This window comes from Prionailurus viverrinus, chromosome A1 (genome assembly GCF_022837055.1).
Source record: "Prionailurus viverrinus isolate Anna chromosome A1, UM_Priviv_1.0, whole genome shotgun sequence".
NCBI lineage: Eukaryota > Metazoa > Chordata > Mammalia > Carnivora > Felidae > Prionailurus > Prionailurus viverrinus.
The window spans coordinates 196,012,571-196,031,457 of record NC_062561.1 but is presented as its reverse complement, the minus strand read 5'-3'; the positions used below and the strand labels follow the sequence as shown (position 1 = coordinate 196,031,457).

At 42.7% G+C, this 18,887-nt stretch overlaps 1 long non-coding RNA gene across 1 annotated transcript in view; it reads left to right on the top strand.

Annotated features, from left to right (window-relative positions):
- The first annotated feature begins 647 nt into the window (after positions 1-647).
- Positions 648-18,887, top strand: part of LOC125171669 (uncharacterized) — a 145,623-nt gene continuing 127,383 nt past the window's right edge. Inside the window, exon 1 of the long non-coding RNA XR_007154411.1 lies at positions 648-707. This is a non-coding gene — a long non-coding RNA (uncharacterized LOC125171669). The remainder of the gene's footprint in view (positions 708-18,887) is intronic.

Here is an 18,887-nt window from a genome sequence, read left to right as displayed (position 1 = left end):
TTGTTCGACAAGTACTTACTTGGTGACAGATGCTATGCTATGACTTGAGGGTCTAAAGATCAACAAAACATGGCACCTCCCTCAAGTTGTTCATCTCCTAGGAAGAAGGGTGATAGAACTATCTTAAAATTAGATTGTGGGGATTATACTCCAACTCTGTAAATACACCAAAATTCATTACATTGTACACTTAGAATGAGTGAATTTTACCATGTGTAAATTATAGCTCAATAAATCTGTTTGAAAAGAGTCAGATTTCAAACCAAGAAACAGACTCTTAACCACAGAGAACACACTGATGGTTAGCAGAGGGGAGGCGGGTGGGGGATGGGTTAAATAGGTGATGGGAATTAAGGGGTGGGCTTGTTGTGATGAACACAGGGTGTTTTATCACAGTGTTGAATCACTATACTATACATCTGAAACAAATATTACACTGTATGTTAACTAAGGGATTTAAATGAAATTTTCCACAAAAAAAAAAAAAGAGCCAAATTGAAGCACAGAGTGATTGTGACTTAACAGACATAAATTCAGGGTACCATGGGAACTCTCTTAAGAGGCACCCAAATTCAAAGAGACAAAGGGCCTATCACTTTAGAAGTGCTATCTAAACAGAGACCTAAAGAATGAATGAGGACTACCTGGCCAAGGAGAGGGGGAAGATTGAACTGAGCAACAAAAAGAACATACATAAATGTCTGAAGGTGAGTGAGAGCATGTGTGGTCTATGTACTGTAAGAGTACTTAGTTTTTATTTGCATTTATTTTTATTTGTTTAACTTTGCTAAAGCTCAGCTTATGAGGGGGAGTGGCAAGAATTGAGACTGGAGACATAAGCAGGAGTTGAACATTATGATCTTCTATACTGTGAAGAAGAATTTGGAGTTTATTTTAAAGGTAATATGGAGCCATAAAAGTTTCAAGCGTGGACATGCCATGAATAAATTTGTGCTTTGCAAAGTCAGTTTGGCTGTAGTGAGGACACTTGCTTAGGAGGAGAAATCTGGAGGTAAGAAGGTCAGCAATGCAGGTAATTCTATAAGAGTAGATTTAACCTAAGTAGATGAATTTAGGAAAAGGTAGAACTAGAAAGGCTTCATGACAAATTAAATATAGGAGGTGAGGAAGTTGAAGATGTTGAGGAAGATTCTAGTTTGTATTTGGGTGGCTACATAGTTGAACCTGTTGTTCATGAAGAGAATGAATGCTAGGTGTAAATCAAACTTGAAAAAAGGAAAAGGTAATTAATTCACCTTTGGGCATTTTAAAATTTAGATATTTGTAGGTTATCTATCTTTCTATGTATCTATGTATCTACCTATTTATAGAGAGAGTGAGTTTCACACTGGGGGACACAGATTTTGGTGGTCACCAGCACATATGTGATAATAGAAGTCAAGTGGTTGAATGAGGTTTCTTAAAGGCATATACAGCAAGGAGAGAAGAGGCAAAGGGTAAAACACTAAAGGACATAAAAATTCACTATGTGGGCAGAGGAAGAAGAGACTTTGAGGGAGATTTAGAATAAATATCTGGATGGGTATGAGGAAAACAAGGGAATTATAATGTCATAGATCTTAAAAAGAGCCATTTCAAGGATGAACAAATAGTCAATGTTGCACAGATATTAAGGGCTTATCTTAGAAATGGTCTAAAATTTGCCACTTGGATTTAGTGACACAGGCATTTGTACCCTTGACACGGGTAGTTTCAATGGAGTAATAGGAGAGAAGACCATATTACAAGATGATGAAGAGTGGTTGGGAGAATTGGAGGTGGAAGAGTGAAGATAGATAGTGTAGACAAATCCTTGACTCCAAAAGAGAGGGGAGAAGTAAGATGTTTGTAATGGGAGGGTACATTTTTGTTTGTTTTTAAAATAAGATTTGAAAGATCTTTACATGTCTAAATGCTGCTGGAATGGATCTAGGAGACTGGAGGTGATAATACAGAACAGAGGGGTTGATCAATAGGAATATAGAAAGGATGGAATCCAGAGGCTCTCCTTGTCTCTGTGATAGGTGATACAGTTGTCTACTTTGAGCAAGAGTCAGGGGTAGGTGGTTTGTGAGGTCAAAGAAGGTTTAGAACATCACCTGCATTGAATGGGAAAGAACAGCACCTGGGTGGTTCAGTTAGTTAAGTGTCCAACTATTGGTTTCTAGGCAGGTCATGATCTCACAGTTTCTGAGATCTGAGTTGACAGTGTGGAGCCTGCTTGGGATTCTCTCTCCTTCTCTCTGCCCCCCCCCAAAACAAATGAATAAACATTAAAAAATATAAATAAATGGGAAAGAACACTGAACAAGGAAACATAGAAGGATTGCCAGGCAGCACTAGGGACAGTGGCTTGTAATGATTCTAAACTAGATTTTTTTCTAATTGGTAGAGCTTCCTGGATGTAGGAGAAAAGAAGGCCAACCATTGGATAATTTGGGATGAGCAAAGATAATTTAGAATCTTGGTTGCAAATAAAGGTTTAAGTGATGAATCAAAGTCTTCATTGGGTATGTATAGAGGAGAATAATATATATATAGGAAGAGACTGGCAAAGGGGATTCCAGGGGCCAGACATTTCAGAAGGAGGAAGAATAGGTACGGAGGGGGGCCATAGGGAATTAGGGGGATCCAGGCTTAGCAAGGAATGACTGAATTTGATATCATTGGTGAAGCAGTTATAGGAGATGGAGGCAGTCCTGGCATGGCCAACCACAGTATGTGGCTGAAGGAAGGGAGGTGAAATTCATTGCAGTTAAGGAGGTAAACACATTAAGAGGGCAGATTATTGGATTATATAGTCCAAGATCTTCCCTTTTCCATATTATCTAAACAAAGGCACTTCAATCAACACATAAGACTTATTTGTCTGCTTTGTGCAAGCCCTGTGGATGCAGCAGTGAACAAAATAGTCAGAGGCCCTGTCCTCAAGAAGTTTACATTCCAGTGAGCAGAAATTTTAAAATATAAACATATAAAATGAGTGAGACATTTTTGGTACTGTTATGGGTTTTGAAGAAAATAGCAGCAATAAATAATATGGAGAGGGGCTACTTGAGCTAAGGTAGTAAGGGAAGGCCTCTCTCAGAGAAGATAATGTTGAACCTCAGGGATAGGAAGGTGGTGCCCGTGCCAGGAACTGGGGAAAGAGTATGCCAACACAAACAAACAAGAAGTGCAAATATTCTACTTCAGGGCTGAGTTCGGTTGGTTTCAGTGACAAGAAGCCAGCACAGTTGAGTTGTGGTAAATGGCAGGGAGAATGTCGGGACTTGCTGTCAGAGATTGGCAGATTGGGTCATGTAGGGGTTCTACTGGTCATTCCAGGAATTTAAATTTTGTCCTATAGGTGATAGGAAGCCATAGGCAAGTTCTAATGGGGGGATATGCTGGTTTATGCTGTTTTGTGAAGGATAAACAATAGGGGGCTAAGAGTAGAGAGATAGAGACCACTAAGGAAGAGGTTGTAATTTCTCAGGCAAGAGATGATGGTGATCTGGGCCAGGTTATTAGCATGGGAGGTGGTAAGAGGGGTTGGGGTTCAGGAGAGATTCCAGAGGTATCACTGATGAAGCTTGATAATGAATGGGGTCAGAGGAAAAAAGGATGACTCCTAGCTTATTGACCTAAGAAATTAATGGATAGAAATATGGAGCAGGGCAGCAAAATCCATAGTTCTGTTTTATCCATGTTAAATGTGAGATGTCATTGACTTCTTCATGTGCATGTGGAGTAGGTTGTTAGATAGTTAAGTCTGGATCACAAGGGAATAGTCAGAAGAACCAGAGCTGTAGATTCGGGTGTTTTAGAACACCAGATAGTGTTTAAAGTACTGGCACCGGGTGATGGATGGAGGTGTTAAAGCACTATATTATACACCTAAAACTAATACTGTATGTTAACTAACAGGAATTAAAAGAGAAACTTTAAAAATAAATAAATAATAAATAAAGGAAAAACACATCTTCAAAATAAATTGCCCTGGTACTGGATGAGACCATGTGAGGAGTGAGAATAGGAAGAAACAAAAAGAGGTCTAAGGACTGAATCTTAAAGCAGTACATTTAGAAACTTGGAAGAGAGGAAAGATTATCAAAGGAGACTTAGAACAGCAAGTGAATATGGAAGAAACCAAGGAACATGTAGTATCCCAGAAGGCAAGGGAAGAAAATGTTTCAAAACCCTACAAATCAGGGGCGCCTAGATGGCTCAGATGGTTAAGAGTCTGACTTGGTTTTGGCTCAGGTCATGATCTCGCAGCTCGTGAGTTCGAGCCCCGCGTCGGGCTCTGGGCTGACAGCTCAGAGCCTGAAGCCCGCTTCAGATTCTGTGTCTCCCTCTGTCTGCCCCTCTGCTGCTTGCACTCTGTCTCTCACGTTGTCTCAAAAATAAATGAACATTTAAAAAGATAAAAAAAAAAAAGAGTAAGCCACCTCTGTGGCCCTCACCTTTAGGAAGAAGATCAACATAATCTCAAGAAAGTCTTGTACAGACATGAACAAAAATAATTCAAAGTGGAAAGTAATGTGTCATTGAAGAGCTTTAGATGAAGTCCCTTGGGGGTTTTGTATTGTCTTTTTGGTATGGAAATTAAGGATGTTTTCATAGAGGAGGTTATGCTTGTGTGTTTGCTCATGCGTACCCGTGTGTGCGTGCACACACACACACACACACACACACACACACACAAGCAGGGTCTCGAGCATATGGTAATAGGCAGGAAAGGTATCTTAGCCAGAGGGACTAGCATTAGGGTACAGAGGAAGAAACATGTAGCCTAAGTGTCGAGAATCCCAATCAGTTCAGTTTGCTTGGCTCATAAATAGGTTGGTTGATCAGCTCTGTGCTCCACCCGTGCCCAGAGCTCACATAGGAGACACTCCACACAATGGTTCTTTGCCACAGATGAAAATGTAGATCGAGCCAGAAACATAAAAGATTGACTCTTTGGTTTCGAGACTCCTCCACTGGCATCGTTCCCTCTCCGACCTTTAATCCAAGTTTGTAAAAATCCCCGAAACTTCCCTGGTCTCCAAAGAGGAAAGATAGCAATGAGATTGCATTGAAGTTCCTAAATCCCCAATGGCCCAGCTTAATCGAATGGACATATTTCATTAAACAAGGGCCTCTGCCATCTGCTATATTCCAATTAGGAATGCATGAGGAACATATTTCTCAATTATTTTGGAGAAGATGTCTGGGCTCAGAGGCCCTGGCAAACAGCCTTTTCTCAGACAGTGCTCAGTGGGGAGAGCTGCCTCCAGCTTGTAAAGCCCCTCATGTTTTTTCATGTCTTTTTCAACTTCACCACTAACTTTGTATTACTACATTCCCTTCTGGGTTAGAACTGATCCCTATCCAACACCCCAAACCTGCTGCATGCTGGTTTAAATCATTGCATTTATTACTATAAATAATAGTTGCTGATATTTTTGTTATGACCAGGTGCTGTGCTAAGCATTTTGCATGGATTACCTTATCTAAATCTTCTCTAACTACAACTTCTCTCTTGTTGGATCCCTGTTCTAGAAATTTGGAAACTAAGGCTTAGCAGCCTTAAAGAATTTAGCCAGCGTTCCACAGATTGTGAATGATGGAGTTGGGGTTTGGGTGTAAGCAGTCTGGTACCAGAACTCATGTTCTTACCGGTGTACATTACGTACAGTGTGTGCTTTGGGCGCTATCCCACTTCCAGGGACCTCACAGTCCGGTGTGGAAGAAACAAGGAAATTAATCAGGGTGGGTGGGGTCAAAGGAAGTGCTGAGTATAGGTTGGAAATAGAAGTTACCCCCGGGATTCTAAGTCAAAACACTGGTACAGTGTGCTCACAATTTTATATCCTAACCCAGAATTGTGGACTGCAGAGCAGCTCAGAAGAGTTTTTACCATTCTTGATCCCCATCTCCAAGCCTCCGATCTCACCACCTTGTCTTCACTTTTGAAAGGCAGCTTTGCCTTCTACTTCACAGGAAAAATAGAAGCCATCTCTGGTGATGTCTCTCGCGACCTGTGCTTCTTACCAGCTTCTCCCCCTAGCTCATTCCCTGCCCTCTCAGAGAAGTATCAAAATTAGCCATTGACCTTTATTTAGCGTGTATTATACACCAGAAACTACTGAATGTCTGCATGTATTACCTCATTCACTCCTCATCACCGACCTGTTTTTAATCCTTATTTTACAGACAAGAAAAATGAGGCTCTAAAAGGTTAGGTACTGTTGTAGACTCTGGGTCTGGAGTTCTTGTCCAGCAAGAAAGCAGGCTGCAGGATTAAAAATGCGACAGAGACTAATGTCCAGGAGATGACAAGAGCCCCGATTAAGGGTCCTTGTTCCATTTTTATTAGGATCAGAAGGTGTACAAATATGGTATTTGGGTGTGCACACAGAGACAATGAAATCGTGAACATTAACTCCTGGGTGTGAGGGAAAGGGGGTTTTGAGATGTGCCATGTTAGGGGTTTGGGTTGATACAAAACAAAATCCTGGCTGGGCTGGGCTGAAGGTTGTTTACAGAGGCCCTACCTCTGTTTACCTAATCTGGCCTAGGGGACAAGAAAGACAGAGCATGCTACCTCAGGGTCAAAAAGGCACCTTTCTTTTGCTAATTAGCTCTGCTTTGGGCAACTTTGTTCTGAAGCAGTCTGTAGCCCTATTTACCTATTTTGGTCCTTCCTTCCTGTGAAAGCAGCTTTCTGCTATAGTACTGAGTTGCAGGGGCACTTCTGCCCTGAATACCTAATCTTGTTTACCTCATCTTGGATGTTTTCATCATGAAATTCCCTCTTCCTATATCTTTGTCCTATATTGGGGGCCTTTGCCCCACTTTACCTATTCTAATTTACCTAATCTTGTTTACCCAAACTTGGGTGCTTTCTAATTCTTTATGCCTTGTTAACCCATCAGTGCAGGCTTAGGGAATTCCTAAACTTATTCCCCACAAGGTAGGTGTTCCTTGGGGTTATGTTCTTAAAGCTCTGTCTTCTCATTTTATACATTGTCCCTACAAAATCGTGTCTTCTATGATGTCAGTCACCATCTATACACTTATGACCAAATCTGTCTTTCCAGCCTAGAATTCTCCTTGAGCTCCTGTTGATTCAGCTGCCTGATACATGTCCACTGGCATCTCAAAAGGAAATTTAGCCTCCACTCCCATTACCACTCGTTACCAGAATTGCCCATTTTGCATTTCCTATCTTCATGGATAATACCACTAGCAGAAGTCATGGTGAGATTGAGATAATAAGGTGATGGTGTTTGATTATGTGAGTAAAGAATAATCCTATCCTTAGTTGGCCACCAGTCCCTACAAGATCTGCAAAGGAGATTTATGCAAAGCAAAGGGAATAATCTGGTTATTAGCTGTGGTTTTGGACCCCACACCTGGTCTAGAACTGAAAGTGAATCAAGGTGAACTTGCAGAGGATTTGTTTCTCCATCTGATGAATGTAAGTGGTCTTGAAACAAGGTAGCTTGAAAGATTTGTTCTATTTCTATTTTTTTTAATGTTTATTTTTCTAGAGAGGAGAGAGCATGAGTGGGGGAGGGGAAAGAGAGAGGGACATAGGATCCTAAGTGGGCTTCTGCACTGACAGCAGAGAGCCCAATGCAGGGCTTGAACTCATGAACTGTGAGATCATGACCTGAACCGAAGTTGGACACTCAACCAACTGAGTCACCCAGGGGCCCTGGTCTACTTGTAACCCAAAGGCCAAACTGGAATCCCTGCTGTCATATGACAAACCTTATATAGGGTAACACAAAGAACTAGAGAGGGTGGGTAAAAATTTGTAGTCACGTACCCAGGCTCTGATAGGCTAGGTCCCAGAGGCTCTAGAGACAGAGGAAGAAAAAAATAAGAAGTCTGCATTTTCTTCTAGAATAGTCTTCAGTAGATATTTCTTTCTATAGGCACCTGGGTAAAAGAGGACTAGCCAGACTCTGGCTGTGTGGCATGAGACAGACGGAGAAAGAGTATATTTATTTACATTGCAGAGTATCATATCATTTTGAAAGTTCACCCTGGAGCACCATGCAATGTCCTGGAACTGAGCAGTCCAGACCAGCATGCCTCCTCTTTGGGGATGGGGCAGCTTGTTCCCAATCTTAAGTCTACGAGAGAAAAAGGAAGAGGTTATGGGAGGAATTGCAAGAGGCTTTGCATTCCTTCTTTTAGAAATCCATTTTTTTTTAACGTTTATTTATTTTTGGGACAGAGAGACAGAGCATGAACGGGGGAGGGGCAGAGAGAGAGGGAGACACAGAATCAGAAACAGGCTCCAGGCTCTGAGCCATCAGCGCAGAGCCTGACGCGGGGCTGGAACTCACGGACCGCGAGATCGTGACCTGAGCTGAAGTCGGACGCTTAACCGACTGCGCCACCCAGGCGCCCCTAGATATCCATTTTTTATTAGCTGTGTAACCTGTTTTTTTTTTTTTTTTAGCCTCCCCAAGCCTCAGTTTCTTCATCTGTAAGATGGGGATAGTGACGGTACTAGGTACATAGTAAACCACCAGTAAACGGGATGTGTGGTGGCGTGGGGGTTGGGAAGAGAAGGTTGATGCCCTGGTAGCAAGAGTGGCACTTGTGGTTGTGGTCATGACGTTGCAGACAAGATGCAAGTGGTCGCACTGGTGACGGCAGTGGTCCTTGTGGTCGGCGATAATCATTAATCATCTCCTGGTTAGGCAGAATACAGACGGTCTGATTTTTAGTCCTCCCTCTTGCTTATCACATGTAACCCATTTCAACATCTATCAATTTTATTTTATTAACTTTTTTTGAGTCTCATACCCCTCATCCTAGTTGGAACCCGCGTCAGCATTTCTTTTGGCTCAACAGGTGACATGACTTTCCCAGGGCCACACAATGAAGAACCCGGGCTGGTCTCCGGTCCTCTTCCTTCCTCTTCTTTCCGCTCAGCCAGGGGCACTAGAACAGAATAGCAAAGAGCCAGCATGACTGGTTTTAATTTTGGCTCCTACTCTATTATCTGGACAAGTTACTTACCCTTTTCTATCCGCCAGCAAAACAGTAGCACCCACCCATAGGGCTGTTGTGAGGATTAAGTATGGTAATGGACTTGCAGCCTGTATTAGGTTCCTGAGGCTACTGTAACAAAGTGCCACTCGCGAGGCAAGGCGGCTTAAGACAAGAGACATTTATTGTCTCACAATCCTGGAGGCTAGAAGTCCAAACCGAGGTGTTAGCAGAGACATGCCCTTTCTGACAGCTGGAGGGCAAAATCTGTTTTTGCCTCTTGTAACTGATGCTGTTGCCAGCAATGCTTGCTGTTCCTTGGCTTATAGATGTCACATAGTGTCTTCTCCCTGTGTGTCTGTATATCATCTCCCCTTTGTGTATGTCTGTCTCTGTGTCCGAATTCCACTTTTTATAAGGGCATCAGTCATACCAAATTAGGGCCCACCCTAATTACATTGTTTTAACTTGATCACCTCGCTAAGGATCCTATTTCCAAATGAGATCACATTCCGAAGCACTGGGATTTAGGACTTCAAGGTATCTTTTTCAGGAGGGCACAATTCAGCCCATAACAAAGTGCTTCGTCAGTTTTGGGTACAGAGTAAATCCTCAATAGATGTATTTTTTTTCCTTCTCACCGAGGAGCCTCTTCTGTCAAAGGAGAGCTCAGTGCTGAGGAAAAAGACTGACAGCTTTGGCTCTGCAATTGCTTGCATTACACAATTACACATTCAGCTCCGGAGGCAGGCGGCCTCTGTGTTCTCAGGGAACATCATCAATATTGTGACACTCGACATGTGTCAGCCACGGGGTTCTCCAGGTCTCCTTCTCTGGGGATTCTTATAAAGATGGAAATTTAGCCTCCAATCTCAGGCAGTGTAAGTGATGGCCTGCCCCGGGGGTGGGAGGGTGAGAGGGTCAGATCATCAGAGCTGTCAGAGACCTCAGCTCCTCCCCACCCGATGCACCCAAGGTGGTCACTTAAGCGTGGAACCCGCACCACAGCCAGGCAGAACCCCTCACTTAGCTCACCTGGTGCGTGTGAAATGGAGCCAAAATCAGAGCCCCTGTTTCCTAAATGCCACTCGATGCTCTTCCCGCCATGTCCACATCCCACTGCCAGCACTGTCTTTTATATTTTGTTGTTTACTTTGTCCAAAGATTCTCTCTTGAACTTCTCCATCTGTACAATGGGAGAATAGGCAGCACAGTCTGGCACAGATGCAGTGTGAGCCTCATCAGTGATTTGAAATTTCCTAGTGACTGTATTAAAAAGGTAAAATAGGTGAAGTTAATTTTAATAATCTATTTAACCCAGGAGCGCCTGGGTGGCTCAGTCGATTAAGCATCCAACTTTGGCTCAGGTCGTGATCTCACTTCAGCTCAGGTCATGAGTTCGAGCCCCGCCTTGGGCTCTCTGCTGTCAGCACAGAGCTTGGAGCCTGCTTCCCATTCTGTGTCCCTCTCTCTCTCTGCCCACGCCCCGCCCAACACCTTGTGTGCACTCTCTCTCTCAAAAATAAACAAACATTAAAAAAAATAATTTGTTTAACCCGGTATATCCAAAATATTATTTCAGCCTGCAATCAGTGTATGCTAATTAGTGTGATATTAAATCTTTTTTTCTTACTGAATCTTTGCAGTCTCATGTATCTTATGGCACATCTTAATTTCAACTCACCACATTTCAACTGCTCAATAGCCGCACATAGCCAGTGGCTATGGTATTGGACAGCAGGGACTACATCACTGGTTTCCAGGGCTGGTCTGTCTGTTCACGGTGAAAATGTTGGTGTGAATGTATCATTTCTGCTTTCAGAAGAGAGATTATTCTTTTTTTTTTTTAAGTTTATTTATTTTGATAGAGATGGAAAGAGAGAGTGGGGGAGGGGCAGAGAGAGAGAGGGAGAATCTCAAGCAGGTTCCACGCTGTGAAAATATGAATATGTGTGTACATTGTGTATATGTATAACATGCTGGTCTATAAAATCATCATCATCAAGCATTTAAGATTCTTTTCTACTCTGATCATCTGTAATTGTCATTAAAAGTCAGGTAGAGGTTGGGGTGCCTGGGTGGCTCAGTCGGTTAGGCGTCCGACTTCGGCTAAGGTGGATCACGGCTAGGGTCATGATCTCACGGTTTGTGGGTTCGAGTCCCGCATTGGGCTCTGTGCTGACAGATTGGAGCCTGGAGCCTGTTTCAGATTCTGTGTCTCCTTCTCTCTCTGCCCCTCCCCCACTCATGCTCTGTCTCCCTCTGTCTCAAAAATAAAAATAAACATTAAAAAAAATTTAAAAAGTCCGGTAGAGGTAAAATATCTGTATCTTTGGGGATTAGGAACTGAAAGCAAAAGTACCAAGACAGATCTACTTGACTTTGGTTTTGTTACTTGTGGAACATTTGGACTTTGCATCACTGAGTTAAGTGTATTTAAAGGCTCTTGCTAGGTCAAGCCATCACATTGGACATTGGTTTTCTTTGGCTTGAAGAAAGATAGTGAAGGGATACTGAGAAATTATTTCTTTCCTGAGAAATTATTTCTTTTATATTCAGTCCTTGAGCACATGAACTCCAGTGCCTTCTGACCACTCCCTGGGGAGTGCACCTGACATGGGCTCAGGGCCTGGCTCCTCCAAGTATTTCCATATGGGATGGGAGGCCTAATGCTCCTTGGGAAGACGCAGTCATGATTAAAGCCTAAATTCTTTACTGTTAACCACTCAGTCTTTGAAACTCTGTGTTCTGCCTAATTGTCATCTCACCTCTCCACACGTCTACCCTGTTTTCTATCCATAAAAGTATGCTTCCAATTTCTTAAGTTTTCTATGCTTCTTCATGCCTCAGGGTCTCCATACATGTTGTTCCTTCTGCCTAGAAAGCTCTTTCTTCCTTCTGGCTTATCTGGCTCAGCTTAAATATTACTTCCTCAGAGAAGCCCACTTTTATCCTCCAGACTTGATCAGGTCTCCTGTTATATACTCCCTTAGCTCTTATATTTTCCATCATCTAGTTCAATAATTATTTGTGTGATTGTCTATTTGACATCAGCCTTTTTGACTAGACTATAAGCCCCAAGAGAAGCTTTTGTTCAAAGATGTTTGCCTGGCACTTAACATCATACTTGATTCAGTACACACTCAATAAATACATATTGGTTGAACAGCTACAGAAATGTTCTCCAGGTAGTATTTAATTTTGGGGTAGTTATTTTACGTACTGAGAAAGGAACAAGTCAAGTCCATTTAATCCTTTTTTTACCTGGACATTGTTCCTACTGCACCGATACTGGGCTCTAAGTCTTGCGATCCCTTAGTATTTGGAAACTCTAGAAGATTCTGTGCACTTTCTTCTGAGCATACCTAACAAAGAAGATGTCAGGTGAGTCTGCCATTATCATCACACTGGGAATCATGAGGTGCATCCTGGTCATACCTGCACTACTCATTAGCTAAAAGATCTTGGGAAAGCCACTTAAATTTTAGCTTAATAGACTGATCAGTTCCAGGTTGTATTACTATTTGGTGGCTTCAGCCTAAAATGGGTTTGTCAAAATCTGTCAAATGCTGGAGGGCCTGGGTCTATTGTCTCTGGAGGGCTCATATAGGCTTTGGAAAATGGGGAGATCTTGTCAGAAACTGTGTTGCTTGTGACTCTGGGTTCTGAGAAATAGGAACTTGTCAGAGGAATAAAGGTTACCTCTTTTTTGTCCAAGGTCGCCAGTGAGTCACTGACTGTGCCTAGAATAGCAATTGGCTCAGGAAAGCAGTTCTGACCATTTTTGAGTATGACCCAGATATTTGTTAGGCAATAAATATTTTTCCTTTTTTATTATTAAAAAAAATGGGTATGTTTCCTCCATGAGGAAACTGGACCAAACAGGGAAGACAAGTCTAAACAAAACCCAGGAACATCTGGCTGGGTCTCTGGTCCCTTGGCTGCGGGAAAGCCATGCTAGAGTGGAGGGAGCACTGGGATGTGGGCCAGAAATCCTGGGTTTTAGATCCAGTCCTAATGCCAGTGAATGCAAGTCCTAAGCTTTCTGGACCCCAACCTCCTTTTCTGGAAAGTAGAAAGAGTCAACTTTGATCACCCCAGTGGGATGTTGCAAAAGTTCAGTAGTGTTTAAATGTGTCACAAACACAAAGTCCTCTGCAAACAGAAGGATTCTAGTGATTATTTTTAGGCCAATGAGGATGTCCTATGCTTTAGATGTAGCCATGTGTGGTATGAGCCCTCTGGACTCAGTCATTCACTGTGAAGATCAAGTCAATCACCTCTCTGGGACTCTGTCGTCCTATATGTGAAATGAGACAAGCAGATCTTTCTCTGCCAGCTCACTGGGTTGCTGTGAAAATGCAATATGCAAAGTGATGTGAAAGCAATCTGAAGAGTGTAAGGCCTCTCTTCTCTGGCTTTCTAATCCTTTTCCTGCCTGCCTTCCTCTTCTCCCTCCCTTCTACCAACTTTATGGGCATCTGCTATGTTTCAGGCACAATATTAGTTATGGAGGACACATGTGGAAGACACTTGACCCATGTCATGCCTTCAAGGGACGTTAGAATTTATTTGGAGAGACATGGACCTGTAGGAGTGTAATACAGTGTTTTATAACAACATTGGATGAGAACTTACTGTGTATAAGGCAATGTTCAAAGCACTTAAATTAACTCTAATCCTCACCCTAACTCAATAGTACTCAAGGGGACTAAAGTTTTCTCTGGTTTTGAAGAGAAGGAAACCAATGCCCAGAGAGGTTGGGTATCTTGCCCAAGGATACAGAACTACTCTGACTGCAGGTGATTTGGCTCATCAAGTACAATGTGTGTAAAGTATAGAAGCAAGAAAGAAGAGGGTCATTAGTTAAAACCTAGGGAAATCAGAAAAGGTTTACAAAGGGAATACAAAATCAAGTTTTCTAGGTGGAAGGAATGGGAAGGACATTCCAGGCATTGGAACACCTAGAGCAAAGATGTGGAGGTGTGAAATATCCTGAGAAACCAGGAGATCCTGGTTTGGCTCCTGCCAACCCTTCTGACTGCATCTCCTTCCTTCTGCCTTGCTGATTCTGCTCTAGCCACACTGTCCTTGCTTGTCCTGTTATGCCAGACTTTTCTTGCTTCAGGTTTTCTGTGTTTGCTTTTCCTTCCTAGAACTCTCTTCCCAAGTTCTTTGCATGACTCTTCTCCTGATGCAAATGTCACCTCCAACCAAGGGGCCTCCCCTGATCACCCTGCCAATTATAATTGCTTCCCTCCCCTCAGCTGCTGGCATCTTTCTTTTCTTTTCTTTTTTCTTTTTTCTTTTTTCTTTTTTCTTTTCTTTTCTTTTTCTTTCTTTCTTTCTTTCTTTCTTTCTTTCTTTCTTTCCTTCCTTCCTTCCTTCCTTCCTTCCTTCCTTCCTTCCTTCCTTCTTTTACTTTTCCTGCTAACACACAGCACTGCCTGAAATAATATGAGTTCACTTTTTCTTTGCCTGCCTTTACTGACACATTAGAATGTCCACAAGAGTGGGAACCTCATCTTTTCTGTCCACTGCTGTCTGTATCTTTAGCACTTAGAATAGTGCCTGGAACAGGATGACTGCTCAGAGAGTGTTTGTGGAGTTGACAAGGTAGAGTAGGACATGGGGTGTGATGGGATAAGGCTATTCAAATGCACAGGGGCAGCGTGAAGATCTCGAATGGCTTGTTGACTATTATTATGACTGCTTTCCTGGCAAGGTTCTTTACTGGAGCAATAGTGTCCCTCCCCTCAGGGGGCATTTGGAATTGTTGGTGCCATTGGGTTGGTCACAATGGAGGGGGACGTTGCTGACATTTAGTAGACAGGAGGTCAGGGATGCCCTTTTCTTGTGATATACAGAATAATCCTGCCCTACGCAACAACAACAACAACAACAACAACAACACAAGGTTCCATCCCAAATGACAACAATACCCCTACCCCTGTTAAGAAACACTATGAATATTTAATAAGAATGGCCTTTAGGGGACTGGGCAAGAATATTACTCTAGTCTTAGCACTTTAGCAAAAAGAAGGACTTGACATGGAATTTGGGTTTATTCATCTGTAAAGTACAAGTCTTTTCCCTGCAACTAGGTAACCTGTGTTAATGAATGAGAGAAAGCGTCGTGAACTGCAGGATGTTTTGTTTTTCAGTAATTAGGGTCTCATATTAAGCATCTCTTAACATGTATAAAACTTATTATTCGTTGCATGAAAAACATTTTAGCTATGATTTCAATTGAATCTATTTGCCCTGTGAAATAGGGCAATTTAAAAATTATACATATCTGTATGTCTGTTTCCTTACCCCCTTCTTCTTTTCTCCCTCCTCCCTTCTTCCCTCCCTCCCTTTCTCCCTCTCTCTTTCCCTTCCTTCCAATTAGTTGCCAAGAGCTAAAATATTCCTCCCTCCCTTCCTTCTTTCCTCCCTTCCTGCCTTCCTCCCTCCTTCCATAATTGCCATGATAAAAATAAAACAGGAACTGGTGTCTGCGTGTATTTGGGGAAGTGGGGAAAGGGACACTGTTTGTGAGATTAATGCAACCCATGCCCTGGAAGTTGATTTGATGGGGGTAGGAATGGAAATGTATTCAGTTCAAAGAACAATTTAGATGCTAGCAGGAAACACATAAATGCATATATATATATTTATTCAAGTTAGGCCTTGAATGAGTAGAGCTTGTGCACTACTGAATTAAGGGTGGCCAAAACATTTCTCCACAGCCCAAAGAATCTTAACATTCATTCAAGATTTCAACAGGCTTTTGGCGAGATATTTTTAGTGAGTGAAGACTGCTTGAGGGGCAGTATGCTGCATGGTGGGAACAGAGTGAGTATAACACAGAATGTTGCTCTTTTCCTGCCCACCCACCCCTGTTGCTGCTGAGAGTCTGGTCTCTCTGCAATGCTGTGCAGAGAACTCCATCATCAGTGGGCGCACTGTTAGACTTGTGGCCAGGATATCATACACAACTCTTTTTATTTTATTTTAAATGTCAGCAGGTGATTTGAGATTCTCTCTCTCTCTCTCTCTCTCTCTCTCTCTCTCTCTCTCTCTCTCTTTCTGTCTCAACAGAGGAGGATCAATTTCTATCTCCAAGGAGCTAGCACTTTCATTTAAGATGTTGGTAAGGGCAGGTGTTTGGGTGAGATGAACCTGGTTTAAACCTGGCTCTGCTACTTAAGTCAGGTACTTCACCTTCTTGGGAAATCAGTTTTGTCGTCTGTTAAGTGAGGCTAATTGGACCTCTGCTTTGGGGTTCAGGAAGAAGGAGCCACAGAACACACATAAGGCTCTAGCCCTATGTCTGACACAGGCAGCGTGACCAACCTTCCCACTTTGTCCACGACTGTCTTGATTTTGGCAGTAAAAGTCTTGTATCTCTGAACCTCCCTAGTACTGGGAAATCTGGAACAATGGGTTATCCTAGAGTAAGGAAAGGTTTAATTAGTAGTAGTAGTTATTAATAGGAACCACAGTAATAACTTCTTTCATAGTAACAGAGATGAAATCTATGAGGCCCTTGTTCCCTGTTTCCTTACCTCCCACAATGGCCAGTGCTCTCATACTCAGTCAGGGCATATTTCTTGTAAAATTTCTGTTCCAAAGCTGGTAGAGTGAGTTCTGATACCTTAATAATACTGACACATTGGGCAGAAATAACATCTCTTCTTATTATGGAGTTTTCAGCTTTTTGATTTAGGCTAACGGCAACATTAGACCTGTTTGAACCTTTACTTTGGCTCTAATTTAACCCTCTGTAGCTTTGGTTTCATCTAAAATGGGAATAATTTCTCCTTCCTTGCTGGTTGCAAGGGCAATTGTGAAGATAATAGTAGGAGTGAGTTTGCAGAGTAAACTGAAAAGCGTATAATGAGAATAAATAATTATTTAGCTGTGAATTTGAGAACAGGGACAGAGTCTCTATATTCCTGAACTCCAGTACAGTTCTGTCTACAGGAAGTCCATAATGTGGCTTACTTGGTATGAATGAATGAATGAATGAATGAATGAATGAATGAATGAACAAAGGAGTGAGCCAACAAATGAGTCTCCTCTGGTGTCAGTTGCTCATGGGAGAGAAGCAGATATGACCTGCTCCCTAACACCAGCTGGTGGGCACCAGTCCCGCAATGGCCCCACCTCCCAACCAAGAACAAATGTGCTTCTCTGTGATCTGCCTTGTGCCAGGGTAGGCAGAGGTAAATTTTGCCAAGGGTTAAAGCTGGATCAACAGCCCATGAACTTTTATTTCCCTGCTAGCTGGGCACAGTAACTATTGATGGTAGTATAATGTTCTTTCTCATTGAGGGGAGAGCGAGGGAAAGAAGAGAGGAGGGATTGGCCTTTTCGCTCTGAAAGAAAAGAATATTGGGGAGACAGTGTGCCATCACGCATGCATACTCACACAGTTGGCAACACTTCTAGGGTAATCTTCTCCTGGTAGATCGGGGGTTTTTAAACTTCTCTAGATTATGGAGACCCTTAGAGGAGTCTAATTGGAAACTCTGGAGCTCTCCTCAGGGTAGCACCTAAGTGGACATGGCTATTGAGTTTGTCATATGATGTCATGGAACTCTGAGACCCACTGAAGAGTTTTTCTGAACTCAGGAAGGAAGTGTTGTGATGCACATTTTGAATTCAGTTTGCAGATGTATTTTGCTTGGCTTAAAGGTGACTGAAAATTCTATCCCCTTAGTTGCCAAGAGCTAAAATCAGAAAGATTTCCACGTAAAAATCCAGGTGTCCATCTCCTCTTAAAAAGCCAAAATGTCTGGCACTCTTGGGCTGCCATGGTGGCTCTCAGCTGGGCTGAGCTGGGCTGTTTTTTTTGTTTTAACAGGGAAAAGGCTTTCTAGCTGTGGACAGCCGTTCCTTCTCCCTACTTTTAGCCTTTCAGTTTTGTCCCTTACTCTAGGACGGTTAAGATCAAGAACCCCTGCCTCTTACAGTTTCATATTTTGGGTTCCAGAAAGAGAGCTCTGCAGGAAAGCGTCCAGTCAAGTATTCTTGGAACCTGTCCTCAAAACAAATCCCACCTGGTGTCCACTGTATAAAAGCAATAAAGGAGAAGGTGGTCTTTTTAAATGGGGTACATGGGCCTGCCCTACATCCTGTCGTTAGTTTGGCCTGCCTAAGCCTTGCCTCAGTGACCCCCAAGGCACCACTAGGGAACTTCCAGGACTCTACTGGGCAAGTCTGGAAACTTCATTGTATCAGTCAGAATTCCTTCAGTTACATGTGACACACACTCGATCTAGCTTTAGCTGAAAAGATAACTTAGGGGCTTAAACAACTTTGGGTGTTTGTCCTCAGGCAGGGCTGGATTGGTGTCATTCACAGAAGCTTCTTCCCATGTGGGAGACCAGGAAGACTCCAGGTTTTTACAATCCCTACAGCTCACAATCACATTAGGAAAAGAACTTCTCCCTAAGCATTCCAGTAGACCCTGGGATATGGATTCAATGAACCATTTTGGGTGAGTGCCTATCCCTGAGTCAATCACTATGACCAGTAAAATGGAAACAGCATTGGTCTGGCCCTAATCATGTGTTCCAGGATCATGGAGCTTCAGGGACTGGGGTCAGTGCCACACGGACCATATGGATGAGGCCTAGGGTAGGGCTAGTTCCCCAGAAGATCGGTGGGGAGTCAGCACAGCAAGAAGAGGCATAGATGCTAGAGAGGCATAAACGGCAAAGATCTGTTCCACAACGATTCAGCCCAACTTTTGGTTTTACGACCTGCCAAAGGCCACAAACCTAGGGAGTGGCAAAGCTGAAGTTCAAACCCAGAACTTTTGCCTCTCATCCTAGCTCTCCTTCCATTTCAGGTACTGGTCCTCCTTTATTATCTATTTTGCTGCGATTCTGACTGTGATATGCTGTGGGGTA